Raw genomic sequence first — 19652 nt, forward strand, 5'->3', positions numbered from 1 at the left:
ATAATTAGTGATTTTGACCAGGACGTCCAGGAAGTTGATCGCCTCTTTTTGGATGTTGATGGTGTATTTAATTGGTGAGGTACTGTTATTGAGGTTGGTGATATATGTTTCCAGATCTTGTACAGGACCAGTCCATAGAAAGAACAAGTCGTCAATAAAACAAACGTACATTAACAGATGGCGATTAAATGATGTATTGTGTAAGAATTTTTCATTTTCTTCTTTGAACATATAAATGTTCGTCAGGCTGGGTGCCACCGGGCTTCCCATGGCACACCCGCTGGTCTGCTGATAATAATCGCCGTTGTACATGAAATAATTTCTCTCAAGTGTGAGAGATAGTAGGTCCACAATTAGATTTTGATCCATGTCCATAATGTTGTTTGTCCTGAGAAACTCTGCTGCTGCTGCTATACCTGCGCATTGTGGAATCGAGGTATAGAGGCTGCTGACGTCCATGGTGACTAGGACTGTGTCAATGGGAAGAATATCCAGTTGTTGAAGACGTAGCAGAAATGCTGTTGTATCCTTTACGAAGGATAGTTGCGTTTGAATATGTGGCTGAAGGATATTGTCGAGTAATTTGGATATTGGATGATATAATGAATTAATGGCTGAGATTATCGGGCGACCAGGGGGTTTTTCAACATTCTTATGAATTTTGGGGACCGTATATATAATTGGAACCACCGGATGTTTCTGAATAAGGACCGCTGCCAGAGAAGCTTCTATGATATTGTTTGTTATTGCTCGTTGTAATACTTGGTCCAGTTCTTTCTTGTATTGAGTAGTGGGATCCATGGTTAATTTTATGTATGTCCTTGTATCACTCAGTTGTGATTCCAGTTACAGTTTGTAATCTGAGAAGTTTTGGATGACGATTGCCCCTCCTTTGTCTGCTGGTCGCACAATAATGTGTCGATATCCTGCCAACTGATTCAATGCTTCTTTCTCAATTTTTGATAAATTGTGATGGATGTGTGGAACTGCTGCGTTATATTTTGTTACTGCTGCATCTACTAATCTAGAGAATGTGGGTAGTGATTTATTGAGAGATTGTGGATCAAAAGTGGATGTGGATCTACTGCGAATGAAGTTGTTAATGACTGAAGTTTCCTGTCGTGATTGATCTTGATTCTGAAAATGTTCCTTCAAGCGTAAGTTCCTTTCAAATCTTGATTTATCAATTTGCCACTGTATATCCCGGTGCTGGTTAGTAGGGATGAATGAAAGTCCTTTGTTGAGAACAGAAATTTCAGACGCTGTGAGTACCTGGCTTGAAAGGTTGTAAATTAGTTCCGCGCTAGAGCTCTTAGTTCGCGTGATCCGCGCATTTTGGCGCCCCCTGCGGGTGGTCGCCCTCTTGCGTGTTTTTGGACCTGGGGTTCTTCTAAAGGGACCGCTGTTCTGTATGAGGGATCATCAGATTCTTGTACTCTGAAATCACTATCTGAATTGGAGGTAGCTACCTCCCGTGATCGATTCTAATGTCTAATTCCATGTTCCCCCGCACAGGGAGTCAGCACAGCGGCCGGGGATAGAAGTCCTAACCAGCGGCGTTGCTAAGCAACGGCTGGGGACTGACGTCAGCTGTATGCTCCCCGCTCTGCCCCGACAGTGAGGAGGACGCGTGCAGCACCCGGCTGCTGGGCTGACATACCGGGCTGGGTAAGTTATTTAAGCTCACCGCCAGCTGGCGGCTGTATGTATGTTACTAGGCTGCATGCTTGTCTTGAAAACGATGCAGTAGCATCGAAACGTTGACCCATTTGCATGTAACCATTGTTAATGGACATCATTTACTAAAAATTATTTACAAAAGACCCCTGGAGTGACTCTGTTTTTTTGCCTATTCCTCTATTTCATGGAAGGCACCCGGGGCATTTGATCATTTACCGGAGGAGTGCCGATTCTTTCCCAATCTATATATATATATATATATATATATATATATATATATATATATATATATATATATATATATATATATATATATATATATATATATATATATATATATATATATATATATATAAGCAAAAAATTCAAAATAAATAGTATTACTGACAAAGTATGTATAGTAAAAAGTAGATAAATAAAAACATATTACATAATTAAAGACAGTCTCCATGCGGCTCGAACCTGGGTCGGTTATTTGTTGGCTCATTTCTCTATCCATTGTGCCACCCGAGCTTATGGATTCTTTTTACATGTTTTTTGGTATATAGTACCATATTTAAGCAGTCATAGAACAGTAAATGGGTTTTCTTTATACATACACATGCATTACTCTCATATATTCTGTGTATCTTTATCTTTTCAAACAAAAATACTAACAAGGATGGTTTTAATAATGTGTAAATTTCAAAAAATTCTGTTTAGACTTTCTTTTTTGGGGGGGGGGGGGGGGGGAGTGGTTTTTATCTATGGGAGACAAATCCGCACAATGAGTCCTTGCAAACCCCACCCCCAGTACCGGTCTTGGGGCCCGAGGTTGCCAGAGATGGGAGTCACAGTGCTCCCCTCATTTTATGCTGATCTGTCACCCACCGATCAAACCCATCCTGTTCCATTTTTTGCGAGAAGTTAATCCCAAAAATGCTTGATTGTACTTGGATATAACTATTAGTTTCTTCACATAGTAAAAATGAGCAGAATTATATATCCTATTTCTATCTACCCTCCAACATACCATTCTCATGTTTTCTATTTTACACAAAATATTCTAAATCTATATTAGCATTAAGCCCCAAAGGAGTTAGAGTTTGCATTTGCAAAATCCATAATGCTTATTTTTCAGCTAATTCTCTAAATCTATCTCCTCCCCTCAGAGTTTTCTTAACATGATGTACACCAAAAACTTGAATCCCATCAGCATTTACCTGGTGGAATTCAGCTATATGTCTTGAAACACTGTGATGCAGAAATTTCTTTATGATGTTTAGCCAATATTCCCTAAATCTATCTTTCAATTTCCGTGTAGTGCAGCCTACATATTGCAGGCCGCACTTACATTGTAGTACATATATACAATAGGTTGAATTACAATTCAGGAAATCATTAATAACAAACGTTTTCTTGTTTACAAAAGATTCTAGCTCCAAAGTCCTTCTAGGTACATAGGGCCTTATTCTAGTTTACTCTTAGGGCGGTATTCAATGAGCCTGATTCGCCATGTTTTTATGGCGAATTTGTGCTGTTTGACGAATTTCTGACTAAAACGGTGAATCACCCTATTCAATGACCACATGGCGAATACATTTGAAGGTTTTTTTCGCCATGATTCACCGAGTAGCAATCGCTATCTTTTTATGGAGAAGTGGAATGTGAACTTTTAAAATAAAGTGTTTTGTTTTTTACATTTGGTGTCTAAAAATCAGGAATTTTATTCTGAGGAGGGGCATGCTACTTTTATTCATGTGCTGTAAGCACATAAATATATATTTAATTTAAAAAAAAAATATATATATATATTTTTTTTTACACAGCAGCCAGCAGGGGGCGCCGGAGCCGAGCCACTCATTACATATTCATATATTCACTGCACCCTGTTACGATCAGGTATAGTGAATATAGGTCCCCTGCTGGCACCCCCGGGGGGCAGCCTGTGCTGCCTGGCACCCGGGGAGCCCACCTAACCCCCACAAACGTTCTGGGGCAGGCAGATAGACTTCCATCTCTCTGCCTGCCACCGTCCTCAGGCTCCCTGCTTCAATCACCGCAGGAGCTCATATTCGCCAGTCAGGGGCAGCGAGCCCATGACACGTTGAATACCGGAGCCCGCCGGCTCCGGAACGTGGCGAATGTGCAGCGAATCCTAAAAAGGATTCGCTGCACCTCGCAGGTATTCTCATTGAATACCGCCCTTAGAGGCAAATTCCTTCTCAAATGGACAAAACCATGTGCACTGCAGGTGGTGCAGATATAACATGTGAAGAGAGAGTCAGATTTGGGTGGGGTTTTTCTTCAAAGTGAGATCTATATTGCAGTGTAAAAATAAAGCAGTCAGTATTTTCCCTGCACAGAAACAAAATAACTCACCCAAATCTAATTCTATCTGCACCTGTTACATCTGCCCCCCTGCAGTGCACATGGTTTTGTCCATCTGAGAAGGAATTTGCCTCTAAGAGTGAACTAGAATAAGGGCCATAGTTGCAAGTTAGACATCTGCTTTGATTGCATTTAGAGCAGCCTTTGAGGGGACCTGTTTTTAACCAGGTTTCATTGCACCATTTAGTTGTTGCTTTTTCTGCTTTTAAATTGCTTGGGGCTATTTTAGATTAGTGTTTTTCTGTAAACTACTTTCAGTTGGGGATCAATTACTTTATGTAAAATCCTGATCTAGGATGGTGAAATTTTTCTTTATGATTTTTGTTATTTGATCTGCCTTGGAATTAAATTTTGATACGAAAACCACTGTAGTTTTAGAGGTATCCCCATCTTGTGCTACTATCTTACATTTTTGTTACAGGACTAATGGGGTTTTTCTTTCTATGCTCAGCCTCTTGTTGTATGCTTTATTAAGTAATTCATTTGGATTTCCTCTGTTTTCAAAGTCCTTACACATTTGTTCTGCCTGATTCTTTAAGGTATCTATAGTAGAGCAATTCCTTCTTATCCTATTAAGTTGGCTTTGTGGTATATTCGTTATCCACGGTTTGTAATGGGCACTTGAAAAGTGCAGAAAATTATTATTATCCACTTTCTTTTTATAATTAGTTGTTGTAATTGATTTCTTGAGGCTCTCCGTGGAGATAATCAAATCAAGGAAGTTAACTTTGTGACAATCAAAACAAGAAGTGAAAGTGAGATTATAATTATTAGTGTTCAAATATGAAACAAATTCTTGTGCTCTAAGTGAATCCCCTTTCCAAATTATAATTAAGTCATCCATGTAACGGCCATAGAATACCAGATCCGTGCTAAAGGGTCCCTTCCAAATATACTCCTCCTCAAACATACCCATATATAAGTTGGCAAAACGGCGCGAATCTGAAAAAAGTGCTGATCAAATAAAAAATAATTGTGTGTTAAAATTAAGGTGATTGAATCCAAAAGAAAAGTTCTCAATTTATCTGTAATAGATGGGTCTTCATTTAGGAAGGTTGCCACAGCCTCAACTCCCTTCTTGTGAGGGATGTGTGTGTATAATGCACTCACATCCCAAAAAATGAAGGAATAATTTGGTTGCCATTCAATCTCCTCCATTTTATTAAGTATATGCATTGTGTCTCGTATGTGTGATTTTAAACCTATAACATATTTCTGTAAAAAATGATCAATAAACTGTGATAAATTAGAAGTGAGTCCCCCTATCCCTGAAATTATAGGACGCCCAGGAGGTGCGGATCTGGTATTCTATGGCCGTTACATTGATGACTTAATTATAATTTGGAAAGGGGATTCACTTAGAAAACAAGAATTTGTTTCATATTTAAACACTAATAATTATAATCTCACTTTCACTTCTTGTTTTGATTGTCACAAAGTTAACTTCCTTGATTTGACTATCTCCACAGAGAGCCTCACGAAATCAATTACAACATCTAATTATAAAAAGAAAGTGGATACTAATAATTTTCTGCACTTTTCAAGTGCCCGTTACAAACCATGGATAATGAATATACCACAAAGCCAACTAAATTAAATTAATTACTTAATAAAGCATACAACAAGAGTCTGAGCATAGAAAGAAACAAAGCAAATGTAAGACATTAGCACAAGATGGGGATACCTCTAAAACTACAATGGTTTTCATATCAAAATTTAATTCCAAGGCAGATCAAATAAGAAAAATCATGAAGAAAAATTTCACCATTCTAGATCAATTACAACCATTTTACATAAAGTAATTGATCCCCAACTGAAAGTAGTTTTCAAGAAAAACACTAATCTAAAATCCCTAATAGCTGCAAGCAGAAAAAGGAACAACTAAACTGTGCAATGAAACCTGGTTAAAACAGGTCCCCTCAAAGGCTGCTATAAATGCAATCAAAGCAGATGTCTAACTTGCAACTATGTACCTAGAAGGACTTTGGAGGTAGAATCTTTTGTAAACAAGAAAAAGTTTGTTATTAATGATTTCCTGAATTGTAATTCAACCTATTGTATATATGTACTACAATGTAAGTGTGGCCTGCAATATGTAGGCCGCACTACACGGAAACTGAAAGATAGATTTAGGGAACATCGGCTAAACATCATAAAGAAATTTCCGCATCACAGTGTTTCAAGACATATAGTATAGCTGAATTCCAAAAGGGAAATGCTGATGGGATTCAAGTTTTTGGTGTACATCATGTTAAGAAAACTCTGAGGAGAGGAGAGAGATTAGCTGAAAAAGAAGCATTTTGGATTTTCCAAATGCAAACTCTAACTCCTTTGGGGCTTAATGCTAATATAGATTTAGAATTTTTTGTGCAAAATAGAAAACATGAGAATGGTATGTTGGAGGGTAGATAGAAATAATAAAAATGAGCAGAATTATATATCATATGTGTAGAAACTAATACATGGAGGAGCTATATCCAAGTACAATCAAGCATTTTTGGGATTAACGTATCGCAGAAAATGGAACAGGATGGGTTTGATCGGTGGGTGACAGATCAGCATAAAATGAGGGGAGCACGGTGACTCCCATCTCTGGCAACCTCGGGACCCCAGACCGGCACTGGGGGTGGGGTTTGCACGGACTCATTGTGCGGATCTGTCTCCCAAAGATAAAAACCACTCCCCCCCCCCCCCAAAAAAAAGTCTAAAAAGTATTTTTTTTTATTTAAAAATTATTAAAACCATCCTTGTTAGTATTTTTGTTTGAAAAGATAAAGATACACAGAATATATGAGAGTAATGCATATGTATGTATAAAGAAAACCCATTTACTGTTCTATGACTGCTTAAATATGGTACTATATACCAAAAAAACATGTAAAAAGAATCCATAAGCTCGGGTGGCACAATGGATAGAGAAATGAGCCGACAGATAACCGACCCGGGTTCGAGCCGCATGGAGACTGTCTTTAATTATGTAATATGTTTTTATTTATATACTTTTTACTATACATACTTTGTCAGTATTACTATTTATTTTGAATTTTTTGCTTTTACACATACATATATAAATATATATACATATATATATATATATATATACATATACATATATATACACACATATACATATATATATATACACACATATATATATACACACACATATATATATACACACACATATATATATACACACACATATATATATACACACACATATATATATATATATATATATATATATATATATATATACACACACACACACACACACACACACACACACACACACACACACACACACACACACACACACACATATATATATAGACGGCAGAACGCCACGGCACTCCAGACGGTAGAATAGTACAGAAGAATCTTCTTTATTGAAGCACAGCAATAAAAAGCAGCAACGTTTCGATACTGTGTGTATCGTCTTCAGGCTAATTTAACACAGTGAGCATACACATATTTAACATGATCATACACCAATAGCGTTCAGTGAATCTCCCGCCAAGAGCGTGAGGCGTATCACGGATACCATATGATGTCATCTTCCGTCGTCTCCAGAGTTACCAGGGCGACCGTACTATACAACACATGGTTACCATGACAGCCAACAAGGTAAACACATCTCAATTAAAGTGCAATGTGCAAAAGAAATATATACATACAACAAAAAATAAACAATAAATAAATAAACAAGTATACGCGACTACCAAATAAAATAGAATGCCGCAAACAAGTGAAAATTACAAGTGACAATAAATAAACATAAAAAATGAATGAAAAATGAAGCAAATAGTACAACAGCATATCAGCGGTCCAAGGAGGGGGTATATACTTGTTGAATGGAAGTATCTAAACCTATAAGATAAATTGCATGAATGACTAAATGGAACAGTATATACAGATTATAATAACACATTTAAACCAGAATGCTCATTCATCCCGTGTGGTGACAGAGTCCCCAATTTGGCAATCCAGCGTGCCTCGCAGCTTAATAATTGCAGGGATCTATTGCCACCCCTTATTGATGCAGGGATGCAATCAATCATGCGATATTTAATAGAGGATACACTGTGTTTGGCATTAATGAAATGACGGGGGACCGGTTGGTCACTCGTACCACTGATGAGTGCATTACGTATGGTCGACCGATGGGTGGTCATACGTGTCTTAAATGAAGTGTCAGTTTTCCCGATATAGGACAAGCCGCACGGGCATAGTATTTGATAAACCACGTGTGTGGAATTACATGTCAAAGTATGTCTAATCTGTATGGTCTTGCCAGTGTGTGGATGGTTAAAAGAATTTCCTGGAATCATAAATCTACAGGTCATACACGTACATCTCACACAACCTAACGGTCTGTGTTGGGGTTTAGCTGTACTAGGTGACGCATCTGATTTAACAAGTATGTCTCTAATGCTTTTAGAGCGTTTAAAGCTGGTAAGCAATCTAGTATCTGATAAACCCAATGAGTCATCTGATTGGACAATCGGCCAATGTTTGCGAACATTATTCACTATTACCGGACTATTTTGATTGTAGGTGGTTACCCATGGTATTTGATTATCTAATTTCTTGGGGGTTTGTTTCACAGAGATAAGGGTACCTCTATCTATGCCAGCCACCTTATTTTTAGTACCTTCTAAAAGAGGGCGGGGATATCCACGAGCCGAAAATTTATTAATCATAACCTGCATTTGCTGTTCAGCCGTCGGGGGATCTGATACAATTCTTTTGACCCTAAGTAGCTGCGAGTAAGGCAAACTACGTATCATCGGCCTGGGGTGACAGCTAGAAAATTCAAGCACATTGTTCTTATCTGTGGATTTAATAAACAGATCAGTAACAATGTTGCCATCAACGATCTGAATTGTAACATCCAGGAAGTGGACGGAAACATTGCTATGTGTGTAGGTAAATGTGATGGGGCTCAGGGAGGCATTATGTGAATCGACAAAATTACAGAGATCAATGGGGGGCCCACGCCAGAACAGTAAAATATCGTCGATGTATCGATAGTAATGTATGATACGATCGGCGATATTTGGATCTTGAAAAAATAAAGACTGTTCAAATTCGAACATGAAGGTGTTCGCATATGAGGGGGCTACCGCCGCCCCCATCGCACACCCTGTGGCCTGTAAATAAAATTGGCCATCATACACAAAGAAGTTCCTGGTCAAAATAAGGTTCATCATCTCTAGGATGAAATTAACGTCAGGGCCTACATAGTTCACATTATCGGTCAAAAAATGTCGCAAAGCAGAGAGACCCATTGAGTGTGGAATCGAAGTATAAAGTGCACAAACATCGATGGTGAACATATGGATGTCACCATCGAGACATGAAAACTGGTCTAAAATTTGCAACAAGCTGGTAGTATCCAATAGATAGCGGGGGTGTTTGCGAATGCACGGTTGTAGTAAGCTATCGATATAGATGGATGCAGGTTGCATCAGTGACCCACGGGCCGCCACAATGGGGCGGCCTGGCGGATCACTAATGGACTTATGCACCTTAGGCGTACAATAAAATTGTGGCACCAAGGGATGAGTGGGAAGCAGAGCTGACATAAGAGTGGTAGAAATCATATTCAAATTTACAGCACTTTGCAAAGTATCCCGTAGCTCAATCACATATCTACCTGTCGGGTCAACCCTCAGGCGGATATATGTGGCCGAGTCATTCAGGTGTGTCATAACCTGAGCATGATATCGATCCATATCCATTATAACTAATGCACCCCCTTTATCCGCAGGGCGGAATACTAGTGAACTATTGGACCCCAATTCTCTCAATGCTACTCGTTCCTGTCTACTAAGATTATTATATTCAGGTGGATGGGTGCGCATAGACGCTTGAACATCCACATTCGACATGCGAGTAAAAGAACGTATAGAAGCATTTTGAGATTGGGGGTCAAATTTAGATTTAGGTAACACTTTACGTAACTGCTGGGGAATCATAGAACAAGCATTAGGATTAGTTAAATCAGCATCAGATACAGCATTATACCCACTTTTTTTGTGAAAGTATTCCTTCAGACGTAATTGTCTGGCAAGACGCTGCTGTTCAAGTGTCCATTCAAAGTCATTGAAAAAAGTAGACGGAATAAAGGAAAGTCCTTTGGACAATACTTTGGTTTCTGTGGAAGACAACTGGTGCGAGGATAAGTTGATAATTAGTCCTTCATCTGGCGGGGTGGTTTCTTTCCCTTTTTGTCGGCGTTTTTGTCCACCGCGGCGGGTGTAGTAGCGTTGCCGGCGATACGGGCACGCGTCTCCACTGCTAAAGGGATAATTTTATTTCTTCTGGGGCCACGTTTGGAGCTACCATCACTGCTAGAGGAGTTAAAGTCAGTAGAACTCTGTGGGTAAGTTTGTTGGTTGCCTTGGCGACGGAAAAAAGGTCTACGGTTAGGTCTTTCTTGATGTGAAGTTGTCCATTGGTAGACATTGTGTAACTCGTAGTCCATGTCGACTTTGACCTTTTTCTCTTTTTTAAACTTAATAAGTTCACATTTATATTGTTGTATCTGTGAATTAAGTTTTTCGTACCAATCTGTATTTTTATCATTAGTAAGATTGGTTTTATGCGTGGCCTCAAAAGAAACAATTTTCTCCTTGCATAGCTTGACCTCTTTGGAAGAATGTTCAATTATTAGTAACATGAGATCAAACGAACATTTGTTCGCAATTGCGACCCACTTACGGCAGAAAGCTGTATCATATTTGCCTATGGTGGGCGCATTCTTGATACGTAGTCCCCTTGGGATTTTTTTAGCACGGTGGTATTCGCTCAGGGAAAGTCCATGGAAGAAGTAGTCGATTTCACGTTTTTTGATTTTAAGTACTGTAGATCTCGATATAGATCCTCAAGTGGGGTTGATTCCACCTGGTCATCTAAACGTATATCGAATAAAATGTTCTCAGCTTCGTTGTCAGTATAGCTGAATGTATCCCCAATCTGGAAGGTAGCACGATGATAGCCGCTCGCTCCACCTGTGTCGTCACCTGGAACCTCCATGTGGATCACGATATGCAGTAGACGAGTAGTGTGCAGGTGGGCTATAGAGAGCCAAGCCACGCCAATGTGGGGAGAGCACTGAATGTCCGATAATTCGGCAGGGGGTGCCCAGAGCAAGGAGATCACACGGTGCAGCGCAGGAAACTCCAATGTACAAACAGCTTTGGTGCCCGGCACAGCCTCCTAGTATGTTGCTTGGCTGGGTGCCCTTAGCAGGGAAATGTATAGACGGCAGAACGCCACGGCACTCCAGACGGTAGAATAGTACAAAAGAATCTTCTTTATTGAAGCACAGCAATAAAAAGGTCAAAGTCGACATGGACTACGAGTTACACAATGTCTACCAATGGACAACTTCACATCAAGAAAGACCTAACCGTAGACCTTTTTTCCGTCGCCAAGGCAACCAACAAACTTACCCACAGAGTTCTACTGACTTTAACTCCTCTAGCAGTGATGGTAGCTCCAAACGTGGCCCCAGAAGAAATAAAATTATCCCTTTAGCAGTGGAGACGCGTGCCCGTATCGCCGGCAACGCTACTACACCCGCCGCGGTGGACAAAAACGCCGACAAAAAGGGAAAGAAACCACCCCGCCAGATGAAGGACTAATTATCAACTTATCCTCGCACCAGTTGTCTTCCACAGAAACCAAAGTATTGTCCAAAGGACTTTCCTTTATTCCGTCTACTTTTTTCAATGACTTTGAATGGACACTTGAACAGCAGCGTCTTGCCAGACAATTACGTCTGAAGGAATACTTTCACAAAAAAAGTGGGTATAATGCTGTATCTGATGCTGATTTAACTAATCCTAATGCTTGTTCTATGATTCCCCAGCAGTTACGTAAAGTGTTACCTAAATCTAAATTTGACCCCCAATCTCAAAATGCTTCTATACGTTCTTTTACTCGCATGTCGAATGTGGATGTTCAAGCGTCTATGCGCACCCATCCACCTGAATATAATAATCTTAGTAGACAGGAACGAGTAGCATTGAGAGAATTGGGGTCCAATAGTTCACTAGTATTCCGCCCTGCGGATAAAGGGGGTGCATTAGTTATAATGGATATGGATCGATATCATGCTCAGGTTATGACACACCTGAATGACTCGGCCACATATATCCGCCTGAGGGGTGACCCAACAGGTAGATATGTGATTGAGCTACGGGATACTTTGCAAAGTGCTGTAAATTTGAATATGATTTCTACCACTCTTATGTCAGCTCTGCTTCCCACTCATCCCTTGGTGCCACAATTTTATTGTACGCCTAAGGTGCATAAGTCCATTAGTGATCCGCCAGGCCGCCCCATTGTGGCGGCCCGTGGGTCACTGATGCAACCTGCATCCATCTATATCGATAGCTTACTACAACCGTGCATTCGCAAACACCCCCGCTATCTATTGGATACTACCAGCTTGTTGCAAATTTTAGACCAGTTTTCATGTCTCGATGGTGACATCCATATGTTCACCATCGATGTTTGTGCACTTTATACTTCGATTCCACACTCAATGGGTCTCTATGCTTTGCGACATTTTTTGACCGATAATGTGAACTATGTAGGCCCTGACGTTAATTTCATCCTAGAGATGATGAACCTTATTTTGACCAGGAACTTCTTTGTGTATGATGGCCAATTTTATTTACAGGCCACAGGGTGTGCGATGGGGGCGGCGGTAGCCCCCTCATATGCGAACACCTTCATGTTCGAATTTGAACAGTCTTTATTTTTTCAAGATCCAAATATCGCCGATCGTATCATACATTACTATCGATACATCGACGATATTTTACTGTTCTGGCGTGGGCCCCCCATTGATCTCTGTAATTTTGTCGATTCACATAATGCCTCCCTGAGCCCCATCACATTTACCTACACACATAGCAATGTTTCCGTCCACTTCCTGGATGTTACAATTCAGATCGTTGATGGCAACATTGTTACTGATCTGTTTATTAAATCCACAGATAAGAACAATGTGCTTGAATTTTCTAGCTGTCACCCCAGGCCGATGATACGTAGTTTGCCTTACTCGCAGCTACTTAGGGTCAAAAGAATTGTATCAGATCCCCCGACGGCTGAACAGCAAATGCAGGTTATGATTAATAAATTTTCGGCTCGTGGATATCCCCGCCCTCTTTTAGAAGGTACTAAAAATAAGGTGGCTGGCATAGATAGAGGTACCCTTATCTCTGTGAAACAAACCCCCAAGAAATTAGATAATCAAATACCATGGGTAACCACCTACAATCAAAATAGTCCGGTAATAGTGAATAATGTTCGCAAACATTGGCCGATTGTCCAATCAGATGACTCATTGGGTTTATCAGATACTAGATTGCTTACCAGCTTTAAACGCTCTAAAAGCATTAGAGACATACTTGTTAAATCAGATGCGTCACCTAGTACAGCTAAACCCCAACACAGACCGTTAGGTTGTGTGAGATGTACGTGTATGACCTGTAGATTTATGATTCCAGGAAATTCTTTTAACCATCCACACACTGGCAAGACCATACAGATTAGACATACTTTGACATGTAATTCCACACACGTGGTTTATCAAATACTATGCCCGTGCGGCTTGTCCTATATCGGGAAAACTGACACTTCATTTAAGACACGTATGACCACCCATCGGTCGACCATACGTAATGCACTCATCAGTGGTACGAGTGACCAACCGGTCCCCCGTCATTTCATTAATGCCAAACACAGTGTATCCTCTATTAAATATCGCATGATTGATTGCATCCCTGCATCAATAAGGGGTGGCAATAGATCCCTGCAATTATTACGCTGCGAGGCACGCTGGATTGCCAAATTGGGGACTCTGTCACCACACGGGATGAATGAGCATTCTGGTTTAAATGTGTTATTATAATCTGTATATACTGTTCCATTTAGTCATTCATGCAATTTATCTTATAGGTTTAGATACTTCCATTCAACAAGTATATACCCCCTCCTTGGACCGCTGATATGCTGTTGTACTATTTGCTTCATTTTTCATTCATTTTTTATGTTTATTTATTGTCACTTGTAATTTTCACTTGTTTGCGGCATTCTATTTTATTTGGTAGTCGCGTATACTTGTTTATTTATTTATTGTTTATTTTTTGTTGTATGTATATATTTCTTTTGCACATTGCACTTTAATTGAGATGTGTTTACCTTGTTGGCTGTCATGGTAACCATGTGTTGTATAGTACGGTCGCCCTGGTAACTCTGGAGACGACGGAAGATGACATCATATGGTATCCGTGATACGCCTCACGCTCTTGGCGGGAGATTCACTGAACGCTATTGGTGTATGATCATGTTAAATATGTGTATGCTCACTGTGTTAAATTAGCCTGAAGACGATACACACAGTATCGAAACGTTGCTGCTTTTTATTGCTGTGCTTCAATAAAGAAGATTCTTTTGTACTATTCTACCGTCTGGAGTGCCGTGGCGTTCTGCCGTCTATACATTTCCCTGCTAAGGGCACCCAGCCAAGCAACATACTAGGAGGCTGTGCCGGGCACCAAAGCTGTTTATATATATATATATATATATATATATATATATATATATACACACACACACACACACACACACACACACACACACACACACACACACATATATATATGCCACAGCACACACGTTATCTACTGCATTATTTGTCCATGTAGTAAGTATTATATCGACAAAACGATGTGCAGTTTTAAAACCAGAATGGCACAGCATCGTAGTCCTATTAAGGCGGCATTAGAAAAGAAAAGCGCTGAACAACCTGTTGCAAAACATTTCCTCAAACATAACCATAACCTATCTAGTTTGAAATATCTGATGTTGGACCAAGTGACTCTAAGCAGAAGAGGAGGTGATAGAAATCTGGCTTTGTTACAAAGAGAGTCGTTTTGGATACAAAAACTGAACACTGTAGCGCCGGCTGGGCTCAATGAACAGTTGCCACTATCTTGCTTCTTGTAAACTCAGCAAATTGCTTATTAGAAAAATCTCTGATGGGACTCAGTAATATCAAAATACAGTGTTCTTTGATAATATATATAGAGATCATACTATTGCAGGTCTTATGTCTAGTTAACACTGCATATTTATTCCTATTGAGAACTCCGTGCACAAGGACATAGTAACGAGAATTGTGTACAGGTTACCATGGTAACCACACTGGAGCCGGAGCCGAATCCCCCTTGCACCCGACACCGGAAGCCAGAGGGAGGAGGCGAGGCTGAATCGAGCACAAGAATGGGGTGAGCTAAGCTTATATATTTGGTGATTGTATGTATTCTATGTATATCTGACGAAGGTTAAGTAAACCGAAAACGTTCATTATATCTGAGTGGTCTCAGTTATTTGGTGAAAACGAGTGCCGCCCGTTGAAGTGCTTATATATATATATACAGGTAGGTGGGGGCGGCGGCACTCAGCAGAAATAAACCACGATACAACAGCAAGTAACTTGCCAACGTTTCAAAGCCGTGTGGCTTTTTTATCAAGGCATACTGTGAAGAACTGTTCTTCACAGTATGCCTTGATAAAAAAGCCACACGGCTTTGAAACGTTGGCAAGTTACTTGCTGTTGTATCGTGGTTTATTTCTGCTGAGTGCCGCCGCCCCCACCTACCTGTATATTTGGGACCGGGACACCGCTCCTTTATTTGGAAGGCACCAGCGCATCATCTCCAGTTATTCTCTAAGCTTGTCGGAGTGCCGCCTCAGGAAGCTATATATATATATATATATATATATATATATATATATATATATATATATATATATATATATATATATATATAGTTTCTCTGATCGCCGATTGCTCCCCTGTCACACTAGAGGGCGCAATTTGAAGGATATGTTGGTTCATGCCGACATATCGGATTTCGTTTCGACCGCCCCCAGCCACTTTTTATCTAAAAAAACTGGCAATTATAAATGTTTGGGGTGTGCAACATGCAGCCATTTACTGCCACAGGATTACATCACTCATCCACATCTGGGTAATAAAATTAAAATCAAGCAAGTGTTGACATGTACCAGTAGATATGTGGTCTACTGTATTATATGTCCCTGCAGCATGTACTATGTTGGTAAAACCATCTGCCAGTTTCGGGAGAGAATGGCCCAACATAGAAGTGCTATTAAGAATGCCCTGGCAGGTAAGGTGGTTGATCAGCCAGTGGCCAAACATTTTGTGGCTTGTAGACATAATCTGTCAAGTCTTCGATACTTAATGATAGACCAGGTAGAGGAGAATAGAAGAGGAGGCGACAGGAGTCGACTCTTATTACAGGTGGAAGTAAAATGGATCCATCGCCTAAAAACGGTGGCTCCGATGGAGTTAAATGAACAAATTAACTTTAACTGCTTCTTCTAAGAATGTATCATACTTTTGTAGTGTTGTGCATTAAGTAATGTCCACTTGTATACCTTTTAATGTATTCTGATGATGTTTGTATACAATGTTGCCGACTTGCATACAAGTGTTGCATTTTTTCTCATCCCCCCACCCTGGTTCCATGGAACTATAGTGCAGTATGCGCTGTTCCCAGCTTTGGACTGGTGAACTTTTTTCTTAGCGCACTACACACTTCCGTTTTTTTGCACAGTGACGGTGGCGAGGGGCGGGTGTAACAAGGTAAGCACATTATATGTTTGTATATCTGAGGAAGGTTAATAAACCGAAACGTCATCTTGAACTTCTGAGCTCTTTGAGTCAGTCTGTTTATTGAAGATACGAGTGCCGCCAATCTACACTGTACTACATTTGCTTTTTGGCCGTGGAGGGCACCGTACCAGCTGTTGCTGTTGATTGCATGGAGTGCTGACCATCCATCCTGTTTTTATATATATATATTTTTTTGTTTGTTTTGTTTTTTATATGTGTTGTGCACTTAGAAGAACCCTAAATGACATGGTGATATCTAAAAGATGTATATACTAAGGATTAATTATTAGGCACACACCTTAATGAGTAAGTAAGGTCCATTGAGAACCACATCTGGACAATTATAATGGACCAATAGAATGAGCAAAGCAATTAAAAGCTGGGTATAACAAAGCATTCAGCACAAACCAAATGTATTCTTTGAAAAAGCCCTTTCGGAGGGCGAAATGCGTTAGTAGTACCGCCCAGCGATTGGAAATACAAATTTACCATCAGCCCGACTGTACTGGATGATTGGTTGCACATTGCCACATTTACAGAAACCTGTGGATTCAACAGAAACCGGCTCCACTCACAGCTGTGTAGAGCCGCAAAGCTAAGAGTCACATCACGGAGAACGCCAGCAGGAGTAACCGATACACATGGGTGACACGCTGGGATCGGGGGGAAAAGTTGACAGCGTTAAGTGCAAAACATTCTGACCGCACTCCTCTGTCTAACACCATGTTAAAACTCTGCTCGGCGGGACACTCCGTAATTCAGAGGAAAAGGACATTTCTATTTGGAGGTCTAGAGCAGCCCATACACGCTGTGATGCAGGCTGTCCGGTGTGCTTTGAGGTGCGCGCTCCCGCGGCACCTCATCGCACAGTACAAAAAGTATGTGCTTGCACATACTTTTTGTACTTAGTTTTCATCACATTGCATTGCATTGCATTGCATGCACAGGCAATGCAATGCGATGTGATGTGTGCTAGTTAAGCACTGAACGCACGCCCGTATCGGGACGTGTATGGGCGGCTTAAGTGAGATACGCAAATAATACACACCCACCTCCTTATTACCTGCATTGATATACAGGAACTGTATACATGAGGCACTTGTTCATTACAAAGACTCCCCACTGTGAAGTGCCGTGGCCCGGCATCACTGTGGGTACAGCTTGGTTATTGCATATAGATGAACATTATTTCCAATTGGCAATTTATACCTACATCATCCATTAATTTGAAAATATCTGTGGCATAAATTTGGAGATATATACAAATATATATAAAAAAATAGCTATTATTACTACTATTATCAAAGCTCATTCATGTGTATGGTTTTAAATGTATGCGCATTATAATTATTTTTGATTTTTATAATTAATTTAAAATTGTCTATAGGTGGCCGCCTATTAAATAAGAATTTATATATGTAATAAATATTTTTGATATTTTTCTAAGACAGTCTCCATCTTGTTATTGCACATGTGTGTTCACTCTTGGGGTATTGATTCTTAAAGAGATACCATTAAATTAGCGCAGCATTTCCAATCCTACAGGGTTACTTTGGTTTTAACCATTTACATTAACATATGTTGTTTTTATTCATTTGGTTTAGGTAGCACGATCTCCCCCTGTCACGCCCCCAGCTCTGTCTGAACTGGCAGACGCAGCGGCGCCCGGATGACGTCATTGAGCTCCGGGTTTTGGCGCACTTACTGGGAGTTACTCTGATTTTTCACTGGGTGTTTGTTCTTTTGATTCTGCTATAAATGTAAGTACCTGTCATTTCTTTTTTCATGTCTTGATAAAGGATGAAGGACCCGAAAAGTTGGCATAACATACCCGAGTGGGTTTCTTCATTTCTCTTTGGAATACAAATGTTGGATGCTGCAAGTGCCTGAACATTTACTGGAATGACTACTTATCCCCTTGGGTGACCCATCCCACCGCACAAGTTGCTAGTTTTCAAGTGGAGTGCCGGGCATCTATGCTAAATATATATATATATATACAGTATATATATATAAGGCACTTACCCCCCACACACTCTGTGAAGGATCCAGACCAGCACTCAAAGGTAGGTGAAGAAAAAAAGGCTTTTATTCCATGCTGTGCAGTACAATATAACAGCTGCTTGGCCCGACGGCCGTTTCAACTGGGCTCAGCCAGTTTTCGTCAGGGGTCACCACACAAACTGTATCAAGCGCTTTTATGGGCAGTAATTGCACCAAAGACTTTAAAAAAAACCAACTGACAGCAGCCTCTTTCTGGCCGCTTGACAGGGGGCGTGTGTGGAAGCGCGTCACGGGGAATCCCGGGGTTGGTACTGTCTGATACGGCGGCCATGGACCTCTGTGCGGTGTATTGGGCAACTGCTGCAGAGTATTACAGCAGCACGGCTATATTTACGTGTGGTGCTAAAGAAATATACAGTGTTTAGGGTTGCGGCAGATGCCGTAGCCACTGTGCGTAGTAGCGTCTAATGGATAGTCTATGGATGACAGAGACGGGATGTTGAGGTAGGCTGAGGGGGCGTGTGTGTCGAGACTGCTGTCAGCCAAATACAATAAGTGAAGAACATGCTGTCCATAACATATCGGTGTGTCTTGACTCTTAGTAGTCAGCACTCAGTCTACCGTGTTAGCTATAATCCATCAGGCAGACCCAGCACACGGCGGTGCAACAAGTCTGTTAAACCTGGGTTCTAGAAGGCATATTCACATACATGTTTGATAAATATATGGCCCAACAGTAATAGCCCAAATACACACACGGCGGTATGCAATGTGTCAACATCCAATGTCGACATCTCTGTTATCCAACCAGTGCACACGGCGGTGCAACATGGCTGGACAGAAGGTGATTAGTGGGTGAAATAAAAAATAGTTT

At 40.4% G+C, this 19652-nt stretch overlaps 1 protein-coding gene and 1 long non-coding RNA gene across 4 annotated transcripts in view; one reads left to right on the plus strand and one right to left on the minus strand.

Moving 5' to 3' along the window:
- The window catches only part of LOC146068957 (uncharacterized), a 57250-nt gene that overhangs the window by 27367 nt on the left and 10231 nt on the right, over positions 1-19652 (plus strand). Inside the window, exon 2 of the long non-coding RNA XR_014472965.1 lies at positions 18379-18534. This is a non-coding gene — a long non-coding RNA (uncharacterized LOC146068957). The remainder of the gene's footprint in view (positions 1-18378; positions 18535-19652) is intronic.
- The window catches only part of LOC146068921 (GRAM domain-containing protein 2A-like), a 291321-nt gene that overhangs the window by 26210 nt on the left and 245459 nt on the right, over positions 1-19652 (minus strand). The gene's annotated exons all lie outside the window — the stretch shown is intronic.

The sequence above is a fragment of the Crinia signifera genome, chromosome 1 (genome assembly GCF_055691185.1).
Source record: "Crinia signifera chromosome 1, ASM5569118v1, whole genome shotgun sequence".
Taxonomy (NCBI): domain Eukaryota; kingdom Metazoa; phylum Chordata; class Amphibia; order Anura; family Myobatrachidae; genus Crinia; species Crinia signifera.